A 14,126-nucleotide genomic window follows, 5' to 3' on the forward strand; every position below is an offset into this window, starting at 1 on the left:
TTTGGTGGGCGGGGTCACTCTGGGTCACATTTGGTGGGCGGGGTCACTCTGGGTCCGATTTGGTGGGCGGGGTCACTCTGGGTCCGATTTGGTGGGCGGGGTCACTCTGGGTCCGATTTGGTGGGCGGGGCACCTCTGGGTCTGATTTGGTGGGCGGGGCCACTCGCGGTCCGATTTAGTGGGCGGGGCCACTCGGGGTCACATTTGGTGGGCGGGGTCACTCTGGGTCACATTTGGTGGGCGGGGTCACTCTGGGTCACATTTGGTGGGCGGGGTCACTCTGGGTCACATTTGGTGGGCGGGGTCACTCTGGGTCACATTTGGTGGGCGGGGTCACTCTGGGTCACATTTGGTGGGCGGGGTCACTCTGGGTCACATTTGTTGGGCGGGGTCACTCTGGGTCACATTTGGTGGGCGGGGTCACTCTGGGTCACATTTGGTGGGCGGGGTCACTCTGGGTCACATTTGGTGGGCGGGGTCACTCTGGGTCACATTTGGTGGGCGGGGTCACTCTGGGTCACATTTGGTGGGCGAGATCACTCTGGGTCACATTTGGTGGGCGGGGTCACTCTGGGTCACATTTGGTGGGCGGGGTCACTCTGGGTCACATTTGGTGGGCGGGGTCACATTTGGTGGGCGGGGTCACATTTGGTGGGCGGGGTCACTCTGGGTCACATTTGGTGGGCGGGGTCACTCTGGGTCACATTTGGTGGGCGGGGTCACTCTGGGTCACATTTGGTGGGCGGGGTCACTCTGGGTAACATTTGGTGGGCGGGGTCACTCTGGGTCACATTTGGTGGGCGGGGTCACTCTGGGTCACATTTGGTGGGCGGGGTCACTCTGGGTCACATTTGGTGGGCGGGGTCACTCTGGGTCACATTTGGTGGGCGGGGTCACTCTGGGTCACATTTGGTGGGCGGGGTCACTCTGGGTCACATTTGGTGGGCGGGGTCACTCTGGGTCACATTTGGTGGGCGGGGTCACTCTGGGTCACATTTGGTGGGCGGGGTCACTCTGGGTCACATTTGGTGGGCGGGGTCACTCTGGGTCACATTTGGTGGGCGGGGTCACTCTGGGTCACATTTGGTGGCGGGGTCACTCTGGGTCACATTTGGTGGGCGGGGTCACTCTGGGTCACATTTGGTGGGCGGGGTCACTCGGGTCCGATTTGGTGGGCGGGGTCACTCTGGGTCCGATTTGGCGAGCGGGGCCACTCGGGGTCCGATTTTGTGGGCGGGGCCACTCGGGTCCGATTTGGTGGGCTGCGCACCTCAGGTGCCAATTTGGTGCGCGGGTCACTTTAAGAGCTGATATTATCTGGCAAAACTGTGTCCTGGTGGGGTCATGTAGAGTTCGTAGGCGTTGGCATAGTAACTGGGTCTGACTGCACATCGCAATGAGCTAATCAGCCAGGTGGCAGTTGGCAGTTATTTTGAAATTGCCTCAGAAATCAGCCATTATCCCTTATTGTTGGAACAATTTCCCATTGAAATGCATTGAGACGAAATTTTCAAACGCCAATTGCGCCAAAACTACAAATCCGATCGACACGAAAAATACTTAGCACACCTGCCAGGAACGCTGGCTTCGAAATGACACCTCACTGGAGTCTGTGCGTGCAGCGGTTCGGGCCGCATTAATTGCGGACTGAATAATAATAAGAAGAATAAGTTGACTACGGTGGAATAACAATATAGTGCTTTGTCCCAAAGCACTATAATAAGTTGTCTACGGGGGAATAACAATATAGTGCTTTTTACAAAAGCACTATAATAATAATAATAAGTTGTCTACGGGGGAATAACAATATAGTGCTTTTTACAAAAGCACTATAATAAGAAGTTGTCTACGGTGGAATAACAATACAGTGCTTTGTTCCAAAGCACTATAATTAATAGGACAAGCAGAATAAGCCAGTACTCTTGTTGGCTCATGGATAATACAAAGCCAACACTACTAAGGACTAACTAATATACAAAACATATACACCACATAGATATATAACACAGCGCCACCACATATATCTGGATACAAAATAAATCGATACATACAGCAGTGTGGATAATACAGTGAATACACCATAAAATCAAAATAGTAATGATATACTTATCCACTGCATTCAAACGTCCACAGCTGATAATAAATCCAGATGTCGCGGCTCAAACCATGATGACTGGGCAAATAACACCTCCAGACAACCTCTCGACGCGTTTCCCCCACCAAGTTGGGTTCATCAGGAGAGACTAGATGACAGCATGGCAGTAATAAATTGCAAAGATAGGGCAATTTATTACTGCCATGCTGTCATCTAGTCTCTCCTGATGAACCCAACTTGGTGGGGGAAACGCGTCGAGAGGTTGTCTGGAGGTGTTATTTGCCCAGTCATCATGGTTTGAGCCGCGACATCTGGATTTATTATCAGCTGTGGACGGTTGAATGCAGTGGATAAGTATATCATTACTATTTTGATTTTATGGTGTATTCACTGTATTATCCACACTGCTGTATGTATCGATTTATTTTGTATCCAGATATATGTGGTGGCGCTGTGTTATATATCTATGTGGTGTATATGTTTTGTATATTATTAGTTAGTCCTTAGTAGTGTTGGCTTTGTATTATCCATGAGCCAACAAGAGTACTGGCTTATTCTGCTTGTCCTATTAGTTGCTATCTGCTATTTATTATATATATAGTGATGCTATAGTTGGTAAATATATCTATCCTTTGGTCTTACATCACACTGTGGGGGAGGGCCAGAGGTGCTATATTATTGATATCACATATTTGTACAAGTTATTCTCAGCCATCTGGCCTTCTGTTTCTGTACCTATCTCTTATAGGGGGAAGGTAGGAGACCAGGGATAGTCATCGCACGAGCGGGGGCGCCATTCTCGTTATTTCTCTTAGGGTGCCAACCTCCGCATCTAGGTAGCATCAGCTTTTAGGTTTATTTTTTGTAGCTGTTAGGGTAACTTTCACTTATATCAATACACCCTTATAGCTGCTATTTGGTATCACAAATCACATATGTCTATATATGGTTTATGAGGGGCATTCTACCAGTATGTGTTAGGGTGTATTGTAGGGGATTATATCCTCTCCCCTGTAGGACTGACGGATGGAGTAGATAGGGTTTTTTTGAGGTTTTTACCTGTATGTCCTTAATTATTGTTATCTAATAAAGTATCTAACTTTTTATGGGGTTTTTTTTCTTCTGTTATACATTATTATGTTCCCTTAAGTGTATTGATTAGTTTAGTAAGTTATTTCAGATTTTTAAAAACATTTTTTTTTTTTACTTTTGCCATGCTTCAATAGCCTCCATGGGAGGCTAGAAGCTGGCATAGCCTGATCGGCTCTGCTACATAGCAGCGATCATTAGATCGCTTCTATGTAGCTTAATTATAGGCTTGCTATGAGCGCTGACCACGGGGTGGCGCTCACAGTAAGCCGGCATCTGTAACCATTGAGGTCTCAAGCAGACCTCTGGTTACTATGCCGATGCATCGCTGACCCCTGATCATGTGACGGGGTCGGCGATAAGCACATTTCCGGCCAATTGGCCGCAAGCCGTAGTTAAATGCCGCTGTCAGCGTTTGACAGCGGCATTTAACTAGTTAATAGCGGCGGGTGGATCGCGATTCCATTTGCCGCTATTGCACGCACATGTCAGCTGTTCAAAACAGCTGACATGTCGCGGCTTTGATGTGGGCTCACCGCCGGAACCCACATCAAAGCAGGAGATCTGAGCTCAGACGTACTATCCCGTCCGAGGTCAGAAAGGGGTTAAGACCGGACTCAGTACCGAGTACCCCGCTGCCCTGGTTGGGACGCTTCAATTACTTGGCGTCACAAACAGGATGGACCGATACATTGAAATGGGTCCTGTGCGCCATGGACTGTGTTATACTGTGTGAAATTGTAATATGGCCGCCATTGCTGTACCACGAGGCGGGCAGAGAACAGAAAAAGATGTGTTGCCATGGGTGGGGTTCAAGAACCGGTGCGAAAGCTGGATCCACCCACTGCACTTTGATGCCAGAAAAACATGTCCGTCACCAGGACTGATCCGCCCCTGGAGATGGCCAGCGGGAAAAGGCAAGAGATACCGCCCAGAAAGCTATAGAGGGAAGACGGAGAAGGATGTGCAACAGCGTGGCAGCAGGATGGCCGTGCGCTACCTGGTCAAGACCTCGGTGGACAGCGGAGAAGCGCTGCCAGAACCAGCAGATACCTTAAAAGATGTCCCCGGTCCGCAGCGGCAAGAAACCTTGGACCTGCAACCTACCCTGGACCCAGAGCTCCTCGCTGCAGAGATGGAGGAGCTGGCCCAGCATCTTCTAAAGACTCAGATGACAGCGGTGGTTGCCTGGAAAGAATCCCTGGTTCGAAGAATGACATCTGCCCAGCCGCGCTCCCGGCCCGACAGAACCTGCACCTTTGACCTCAGTGGAGCGGGAAACCGACACGCTGCTGGAGAAGGAGATGCCATTGACGGAAAACCTGGACCTCATGACTGCCGCCCCGATGGAGCCGAAAAGTGAGGCCCAGCCAGAAAGCGAGACACCGCAACTGGAGACGACCATGCCACAGCACCAGGCCTTGCAGACAGCACGCCAGGCCCCAGCGGAGATGAAACAGGACACCGGCACCGGCGAGACAGGTATGCTAACTGCCCCGGTAGCTGAAGACACCTTAGTGGGACCACTAGCACCTCCACTAACTTTAATGCTTAAACAGATTACGACGACCATAACCTGGGATCGTATGACTGATGCATGTGATACACTGACACTGAGCCAATGACCCCAGTAACATCGCCCCTGAAGGCATTCTCTCACAGCTTGTGAGCAGTGTTAGCAGTGAGCAGTCTTAATCTTAACTTCCATCTTTTAAATTACATATTTTTAATTACTTTGAATTAGACTGAATTGGACTGGAATTGACTGGAAGGTAACAGAATACCAAACCTCTACAATGTTTCGGTTTCTTTTCTCTTTCACCCCCATAATACTTACCTTCTTACAATCTCCTGCAATCCCTCCACCTAGTAAAGAACTAGTCATTTCTTACTCCATCCTCCCCAGCCATCTCACATTCTCCTCCGAACTGTTCCTCCACATACAATCCTTTTCTCCAGACACACACACCTTCTAATGCTCTGTCTGCTACTCCTCATCTCTGGTGACATATCCCCAAATCCAGGCCCTCCTCAACACATCCCCACACTCATTTCTGACCCTCTGCCACGACCCTCGGCACGTTTCCCATCTATGATAACCTCATACCCATCCATCCAGCCCCCTCTCCTCCGGTCCCCCTACCTGGAGCACTATGGAACACACGCCCCGTCTGCAACAAACTTCCATTTATCCATGACCTCTTCATCACCAACAAACTCTCCTTCCTTGGGATAACTGAAATCTGGCTCACCCCCTCTGACTCAGCCTCTCCAGCTGCGCTTTCCTATGGCGGATTCCACCTCTCTCACACCCCTCGCTCCAGCAACAAACACGGTGGAGGGCTTGGCTTGCTCCTGTCCGACATCTGCTCCTTTACTCCAATCCTGCTAACATCCTCCGCTGCTCTTCCCTCATTTGAGGTGCACTCCGTCCGCATCTATTCCCCCTCCAACCTCCAGCTGGCTGTCATCTACCACCCCCCAGAACTAGCCATCTCAACCTTTCTTGACCACCTCACCACCTGGCTACTTCATTTTCTCTCTGTTGACATCCCCACTATCATCATGGGTGACTTCAATATCCCCATTGTCACCTCCACCTCAGCTGCCTCTAAACTTTTATCACCGACTGCCTCCTTTGGCCTCACTCAATGGTCCTCTGAGGCCACTCACAAGGATGGCCACACGCTGGACCTCATCTTCACCCGCATCTGCTCCCTTACAAATCTAGCTAACTCACCCCTCCCCCTGTCTGACCACCAGGGCCGCCATCAGGGCATTACAGCCATGACTGGCATATGGGGCCCGGTGGGCAGAGGGGGCCCACGTCGGGCCCCGTCTCATCTGCTCACCGGGCCCCCCCTGCAGGCGCTTCGGCACACTATTGACGTGCGGGCAGCTGACTTAAGTGGCTGCAGTTCGCAGTCGCACTTCGCCGGCGTCTGACGTCATTGTCAGCCGCCGGCGAGTGCGTCCGTCACCTGCGTGGAGGAAGTGAGCTTCGCCCGCCGCAGGAGCACGGCCAGGTAAGAACTCTTTTTTTTTTTTTTGAGAGTGGCGATCCAGGGTGGGGTGCCCGGGGCAGAATGCTGGACAAAGGGGCAGAATGCTGGACAAAGGGGCAGAATGCTGGACACGCTGGGGCAGAGATGCTGGACACAGGGGCAGTACGCTGGACACAGGGGCAGTACGCTGGACACAGGGGCAGTACGCTGGACACAGGGGCAGTACGCTGGACACAGGGGCAGTACGGAGATATGGGGTATGATTGGAGACACGGGGCAGGATGAAAGATATGGGGGCATGACTGGAGACAGATGCGGCAGGATTGGAGACAGATGGGGCAGAATGGAGACACAGGAGGCATGATTGGAGACACTGGGGGCAGAATTGGAGACAAATCATGCAGGATCATGGGGCAGGATGGATATGATGGAGACAGATGGGTCAGGATGGGGAGATCATATGGGGCAGAATGGATACTCATGAGGGCAGGATGGGAGAACATATGGCTGACGCCAGAAATGAGACACACGGTGACCAGGATGGGGAATATTATTACCATAGGGACTAATTTAGGGATATTATTACTGCAGTTACGTATTTATTTTATTTTTTGAGGATACTGTTTTAAATGAGGGGGCGGTCCTGTTACTGTGCAGAGAGATACCATGTCGCCTCTTTTTCTTCATGTGGTGTAATGTAGAAGTTGGGAAAAATTAAGTAATGTGTTCTACAAGCGGAGATCGAGATAACTGTGTTATTTCCTGCAGAGACGAGTCCTGGCTGGATGAAGTGATGGCGGTCTGTGCTGGATGAAAGATGAAGGACTTCACCTAGAGACGTCACTGGTGAGTCAGTGTTACCTATACACTGACACTATACACTGTATACTATATACAGAGCTCCTGTATATAATGTCACCAGTGATCACTGTATTATCTGTACACAGACACTGCATACTAAGTACAGATCTACTGTGAATACTGGCACTTATGGTGATAGTATTATGCTTTTTTTTTTATTACTGATCAGAATTGTATTCAGTCACTATGTGGTGGTAATATGTGGTCTGGTCATGGTGCGGTGGTATTTGTTCCTTGTGTGTAATATTATTGGTCATTTTAAAAATTGAAAAATAAATAAATCTTTATTTTTATATAGCGCTAACATATTCCGCAGCGCTTTACAGTTTTGCAAACATCATCATAAAGAAAAATATACCTAAATTGTATTGCATATTTTAACAAATATTTAATAGGTTACAGTAGAGTAGGGCCCGGCCAAAAGTGTCTACCGTGTTATGGTGGCGGCTTAAAAAATCTTTTGGCCAAAACAAAAGCTGCCGGCTATACAGTATGTGTGATCTGGTGATGGGAACTGTTAATGTGTGATAGGTGAGAAGTGGAGTTTTTCCAAGAGAGAGCGGTGGGACTGTGGACAGTTTGAGGGGTGTAGCGTGGAGGCGGGGCTGGGGTGGAGCCTGGGCGGAGTCTCAAGGGGGCCCTGAAAATTTTGCCAGTATGGGGCTCCGAAATTTCTAGTGGCAGCCCTGCTGACCACAACCTACTGACATTCTCTTCCCTCTCCTCTCCCAGTGTACAACCCCCACTCCACAAACTCACTCACCCTCGCAGAAATCTCAAACACCTCAACTTACAATAACTCTCTGAGTCCTTTCTCCCTCTTACAGACATAGCCTCCCTTCATGACACACATGCTGTTGCCACTTTCTATAACACCACAATAACAGCAACACTCGACCATGCATAGCAAAACTCGTACACTCAACAGGCAGCCCTGGCTGACCAGCCTGACCAAAGAACTGAGACGAGCTTCCAGGATCGCTGAGCGGAGATGGAAGCGATCCCACTCTGCAGATCAATTCACTGTATGCAGTCCCTACTCAACAGGCAGCCCTGGCTGACCAGCCTGACCAAAGAACTGAGACGAGCTTCCAGGATCGCTGAGCAGAGATGGAAGCGCTCCCACTGTGCAGACCACTCCCACTGTATGCAGTACAAGCAGTCCCTCGCCAGTTTCAAGTCCACGCTCACTGCTGCAAAACAAACTTCTCATCTCTCATATCCTCCCTGTCTCACAACCCTGAACAGCTTTTCAACACTTTCAATTCTCTTCTCCATCCCCCCACACCACCTCCCTCCCCTCATTTCTGCTGAAGACTTTGCCTCCTTCTTTTAACAGAACATCGATATGATCAGAGAAAGCTGTGGCCCACAGCACCCAATGCCCCTCTTAGCTGCTCAAACCTGTTCCTCCAAAACCAGCTTCTCCACCATGGCAGAAGATCAACTCTCCACCCTCCTGTCAAGATCACACCTCACCACTTTTATGCTTGACCCGCTCCTGTCTCACCTCATCCCTAACCTTGCCGCGGTCTTCATCCCAACCCTTACATATCTCTTCAACCTATCACTCACAACAGGTGTCTTCCCCTCATCCTTCAAACATGCCAAGATCACACCCATCCTCAAAAAGCCATCCCTCGACCCATCCTCTGTCTAGCTATCGCCTGATATCTCTTCTCCCTTATGCTTCAAAATTACAGGAACAACATCTCCATCTTGAACTGTCCTCCCACCTCTCCTCCTGCTCCCTCTTTGACCGGTTACAATCTGGCCATCACTCAACTGAAACTGCCCTAACTAAAGTGACCAACGACCTACTAACTGTCAAAAGCAAGCGACACTACACTGTCCTCCTTCTCCTGGACCTGTCTTCTGCCTTTGACACTGTAGACCACTCCCTTCATGCTGCAGATCCTCTCATTTCTTGGCATCACAGACTTGGCCCTATCCTGGATCTCGTCATATCTGACAGACCGAACATTCAGTGTCTCCCTCCCCTACATCACCTCCTCACTCCACTCCTTGTCTGTCGGTGTTCCTCAAGGCTCAGTTCTGGGACCCCTACTCTTCTCCATCTACACCTTCGGCCTGGGACAGCTCACAGAATCCCACGGTATGCTGTATCATCTCTACGCTGATGACACGCAGATCTACGTATCCGGACCGGACCTCACCTCCTTACTCACCAAAATCCCACACGGTCTGTCTGCTATCTCGGCCTTCTTTTCTGCTCGCTTTCTAAAACTGAACATGGACAAAACAGAATTCATAATCTTTCCCCCATCTCACTCTACCCCTCCACCAGACCTATCTATCAAAGTCAACGGCTGCTCACTTTCCCCAGTCCCACACACCTGGTGCCTCGGGGTGATCCTCGACTCTGCCCTCTCTTTTAAGCCACATACCCAAGCCCTTGCCTCCTCCTGCCCTCTCAAACTCAAAAATATCTCCCGCATTCGCGCATTCCTTGACCGCGATGCCACAAAAACAATAGTGCATGCCCTTATCTCCCGCCTCGACTACTGCAACCTCCTACTCTCTGGCCTCCCCTCTAGCACTCTGGCACCACTCCAATCCTTCCTACACTCTGCTGTCCGACTAATCTACCTGTCTCCCCGCTATTCCCCAGCCTCTCCCCTATGCCAAGCCCTTCACTGGCTTCCTATCGCCCAGAGACTCCAGTTCAAAACCCTCACAATGACATACAGTGGGGCAAAAAAGTATTTAGTCATTCAGCAATAGTGCAAGTTCCACCACTTAAAAAGATGAGAGGCGTCTGTAATTTACATCATAGGTAGACCTCAACTATGGGAGACAAACTGAGAAAAAAAAATCCAGAAAATCACATTGTCTGTTTTTTTAATATTTTATTTGCATATTATGGTGGAAAATAAGTATTTGGTCAGAAACAAAATTTCATCTCAATACTTTGTAATATATCCTTTGTTGGCAATGACAGAGGTCAAACGTTTTCTGTAAGTCTTCACAAGGTTGCCACACACTGTTGTTGGTATGTTGGCCCATTCCTCCATGAAGATCTCCTCTAGAGCAGTGATGTTTTTGGCTTTTCGCTTGGCAACACGGACTTTCAACTCCCTCCAAAGGTTTTCTATAGGGTTGAGATCTGGAGACTGGCTAGGCCACTCCAGGACCTTGAAATGCTTCTTACGAAGCCACTCCTTCGTTTCCCTGGCGGTGTGCTTTGGTTCATTCTCATGTTGAAAGACCCAGCCACGTTTCATCTTCAATGCCCTTGCTGATGGAAGGAGGTTTGCACTCAAAATCTCACGATACATGGCCCCATTCATTCTTTCATGTACCCGGATCAGTCGTCCTGGCCCCTTTGCAGAGAAACAGCCCCAAAGCATGATGTTTCCACCACCATGCTTTACAGTAGGTATGGTGTTTGATGGATGCAACTCAGTATTCTTTTTCCTCCAAACACGACAAGTTGTGTTTCTACCAAACAGTTCCAGTTTGGTTTCATCAGACCATAGGACATTCTCCCAAAACTCCTCTGGATCATCCAAATGCTCTCTAGCAAACTTCAGACGGGCCCGGACATGTACTGGTTTAAGCAGTGGGACACGTCTGGCACTGCAGGATCTGAGTCCATGGTGGCGTAGTGTGTTACTTATGGTAGGCCTTGTTACATTGGTCCCAGCTCTCTGCAGTTCATTCACTAGGTCCCCCCACGTGGTTCTGGGATTTTTGCTCACCGTTCTTGTGATCATTCTGACCCCACGGGGTGGGATTTTGCGTGGAGCCCCAGATCGAGGGAGATTATCAGTGGTCTTGTATGTCTTCCATTTTCTAATTATTGCTCCCACTGTTGATTTCTTCACTACAAGCTGGTTGGCTATTGCAGATTCAGTCTTCCCAGCCTGGTGCAGGGCTACAATTTTGTTTCTGGTGTCCTTTCTCTTTGGTCTTCACCATAGTGGAGTTTGGAGTCAGACTGTTTGAGGGTGTGCACAGGTGTCTTTTTATACTGATAACAAGTTTAAACAGGTGCCATTACTACAGGTAATGAGTGGAGGAAAGAGGAGACTCTTAAAGAAGAAGTTACAGGTCTGTGAGAGCCAGAAATCTTGATTGTTTGTTTCTGACCAAATACTTATTTTCCACCATAATATGCAAAAAAAAATGATAAAAAAAAAGATAATGTGATTTTCTGGATTTTTTTTTCTCAGTTTGTCTCCCATAGTTGAGGTCTACCTATGATGTAAATTACAGACGCCTCTCATCTTTTTAAGTGGTGGAACTTGCACTATTGCTGACTGACTAAATACTTTTTTGCCCCACTGTACAAAGCCATCCAAAACGTGTCTCCTCCATACGTCTGTGACATGGTCTCCCGGTACTTACCTACATGCAACCTCCGATCCTCTCAAGATCTCCTCCTCTACTCCCCTCTCATCTCTTGTTCCCACAAGCACATCGCAGACTTCTCCCGTGCTTCCCCCATACTCAGGAACTCTCTACCACAACACATCAGACTCTCGCCTACCATAGAAACCTTCAAAAAGAACCTGAAGACTCATCTCTTCCAACAATCCTACAGCCTGCAGTGATCCTCAACCTACTGAACCACCGCACAACCAGCTCTACCCCCTCCTAGTGTATCCTCACCCATCCCCTGCAGACGGTGAGCCCTAGCGGGCAGGGTCCTCCCTCCTTATGTACCTGTATGCCTTGTTTGTTTTTTTTCTCATGTTTAATTGTATTTGTCTATATTTGCTCCCTTTTCACATGTAAAGCGCCATGGAATAAATGGTGCTATAAAAATGAATAATAATTATGTAGGCCCAAAGAGACAGTTCATTGGAAGCACCCCAGTACAGATCTTATGGAATTCCCAATAGAGGTACTATCAGCAGCTAATGGTGTGCAATTGATTGATAAGGAGGACTATTGTAAGCAGCAACAAATATTAAAACTAGCAGCGGAGGAGAAGCAGCGTAAAACCAAATGGGAAGCTATGGAACAAAAGAACCTGTTAGCTAAAGCCCAATCTCGCACAATTAAACCTGCCAGTAGAGTACTCATTAGATCTGCAACGGTTGTCTCCTTCAATTTGGACAAAGGATGAGGATTTATTAGAGAACAAATAGGACACAGAGAGCTGTTTGTCAACCGCAGGGATGTGAAATCGCACCTCTTGAGGGGACACCCTGACCATAAGTTGGATCGCCCCCGTAGGGCAGTGGGGTTCTTGGTACGGTCTGTGGCCCTCGGGAGGTCCGTTGTAAATGGGGAAATGTCTTTTAAGGGATAATGTTTGGGACGCCACCTGTGGTATTTGGTCAGGGTGACAGACGCTGCTTAGGGGTCCGCTGGGGTGAAGTTATGGCAGCTGGTTGGTATACCTTCCCACAGGTGAAGTATGTCCCCAGGGCTTCCCAGAGTGTAGATGGTGGATGGTGTGAGGTGCAGTGAAGAATGAGGACACAAGGGTGCAGTCTCTTTACTGAAGGCTTCAGCATCCACAGTCCAGAGCACCAGATCACAGGGTAGGCAGAGTCCGGCCGGTCTGAAGGCAAATCCAGAGTCCCCTTATCCAGGTGGAAATCAGTAGCCTTCCTCTAGCGCCTGGATGTTGTAGCACCTTACTGCTGAGCCTCTCATAAGCTCCTCACAACTATTGGTGGTGTTCTAGATGTTATGTCTTTCTCTCTGTCCCCCAGATGGATAGGACAAACCCGTATGACTGATGGCCTGAGGCTTTTTACAGGGGCTCTAGCACGCCCCAGCCCCCACAAGTTGCCACCGTGCCTCCTGGGTATAGGTCGGGCAGGTAACGTGGAATTATCTGATCTGCCGGTCTCTGGAGTAAGGCATGGAGACGATTGCTCCCTCGGTGTTCCGGCTACCGGATCCTGCACTACAATTCTCTTTTGCATCCTTCCTTAGGATGCTGCCGCACACCGGGCCGACGCAGCTCCGTGGCCTTCTGTCTAGGCCTCTGACAGGCTCCCACCCCTGTCAGGGACCCTCTGTGAGCAACTGCTAGATGTTCCTCCTCTCCTCTGTCTGCCTGACAGGTGCTGCCTGGGTGAAACCCAGTCAACTTCTGACTAACTTCCTATCCAGACCACCAGTTTTATCTAATTGCGAAGAGTGCCCTAATAAATAGGAGCATGGCTCCCCCTGGTGGACTGGAGTGTGAAGTGTGTTTGAATGGTTTGTGATACCTGGCAAAGTGATCTCTTTTATTGCCTTCAGACGTAACATCACTCCCCCTGGTGGAAGAATGACATTACTGCAATGACCAGGACCCTGGGGCGCTGCAGACCTCTACCCTGGTGACAAGGTGACTTATACCCGGCACCATGGAGGAAGGGGATATTACGCCCTACACGTAAAAAGGTGCCCAATTCAACATGCTTATGACCATGTAGCCACTATGAGTGGACAGCAAACTCGGGCTACACAAACTTTGGAACTTGAACACTTTCCTAAGGAGTTACCTGCTGTCCCTGTGTTAATGAACTTCCCCAGTCAGGAAGCTGTACATGCCAGGACCTGCCCTGGAAGAAGCAGAAGTAAAAGATATTCACCTGCGTGAAAGTGATGTTTCTCTTTGCAGTATATATGGACAAGTGTTCCCTGGAAACTGTTATATACAGTGGGGCAAAAAAGTATTTAGTCAGTCAGCAATAGTGCAAGTTCCACCACTTAAAAAGATGAGAGGCGTCTGTAATTTACATCATAGGTAGACCTCAACTATGGGAGACAAACTGACGCCTCTCATCTTTTTAAGTGGTGGAACTTGCACTATTGCTGACTGACTAAATACTTTTTTGTCCCACTGTAGATAGTTTGGCACCTGTTCCGGTGCCCCCTTTCTCTTTGATATAGCCAAGCGCTGGTAGCGTGAGCAGTACTGAATATATATGTGTACCTGTTTTGCTTTTCAGGACTGGAGCAAAACTACCAGGCGCAGCAGAGACCAGGATTGGTCAATGCACCCTGTTCATTTAAAAGTTTGCACTTTAACCTGTGTGCACTTGTAATAAAAAGTTATGTTAATGCTATTTTTGCAACGTTCAGCACCCCAGGTGACCGGCTAC

General features: G+C 49.1%; 1 protein-coding gene across 3 annotated transcripts in view; it reads right to left on the reverse strand.

The window, feature by feature from the left end:
- SCRN2 (secernin 2) overlaps positions 1-14,126 on the reverse strand; it is a 169,316-nt gene that overhangs the window by 146,933 nt on the left and 8,257 nt on the right. The window contains exon 1 of one of the 3 annotated variants that reach the window (XM_069751718.1): positions 13,524-13,583. The exons of the other annotated variants lie outside the window; for them this stretch is intronic. The gene's annotated coding sequence lies outside the window, so the exon portion shown is untranslated. Of the gene's footprint in view, positions 1-13,523; positions 13,584-14,126 lie in introns of those variants that run through there. 3 annotated transcript variants of the gene reach the window in all.

This window comes from Ranitomeya imitator, chromosome 2 (assembly GCF_032444005.1).
Source record: "Ranitomeya imitator isolate aRanImi1 chromosome 2, aRanImi1.pri, whole genome shotgun sequence".
NCBI classification, from domain to species: Eukaryota; Metazoa; Chordata; class Amphibia; order Anura; family Dendrobatidae; genus Ranitomeya; species Ranitomeya imitator.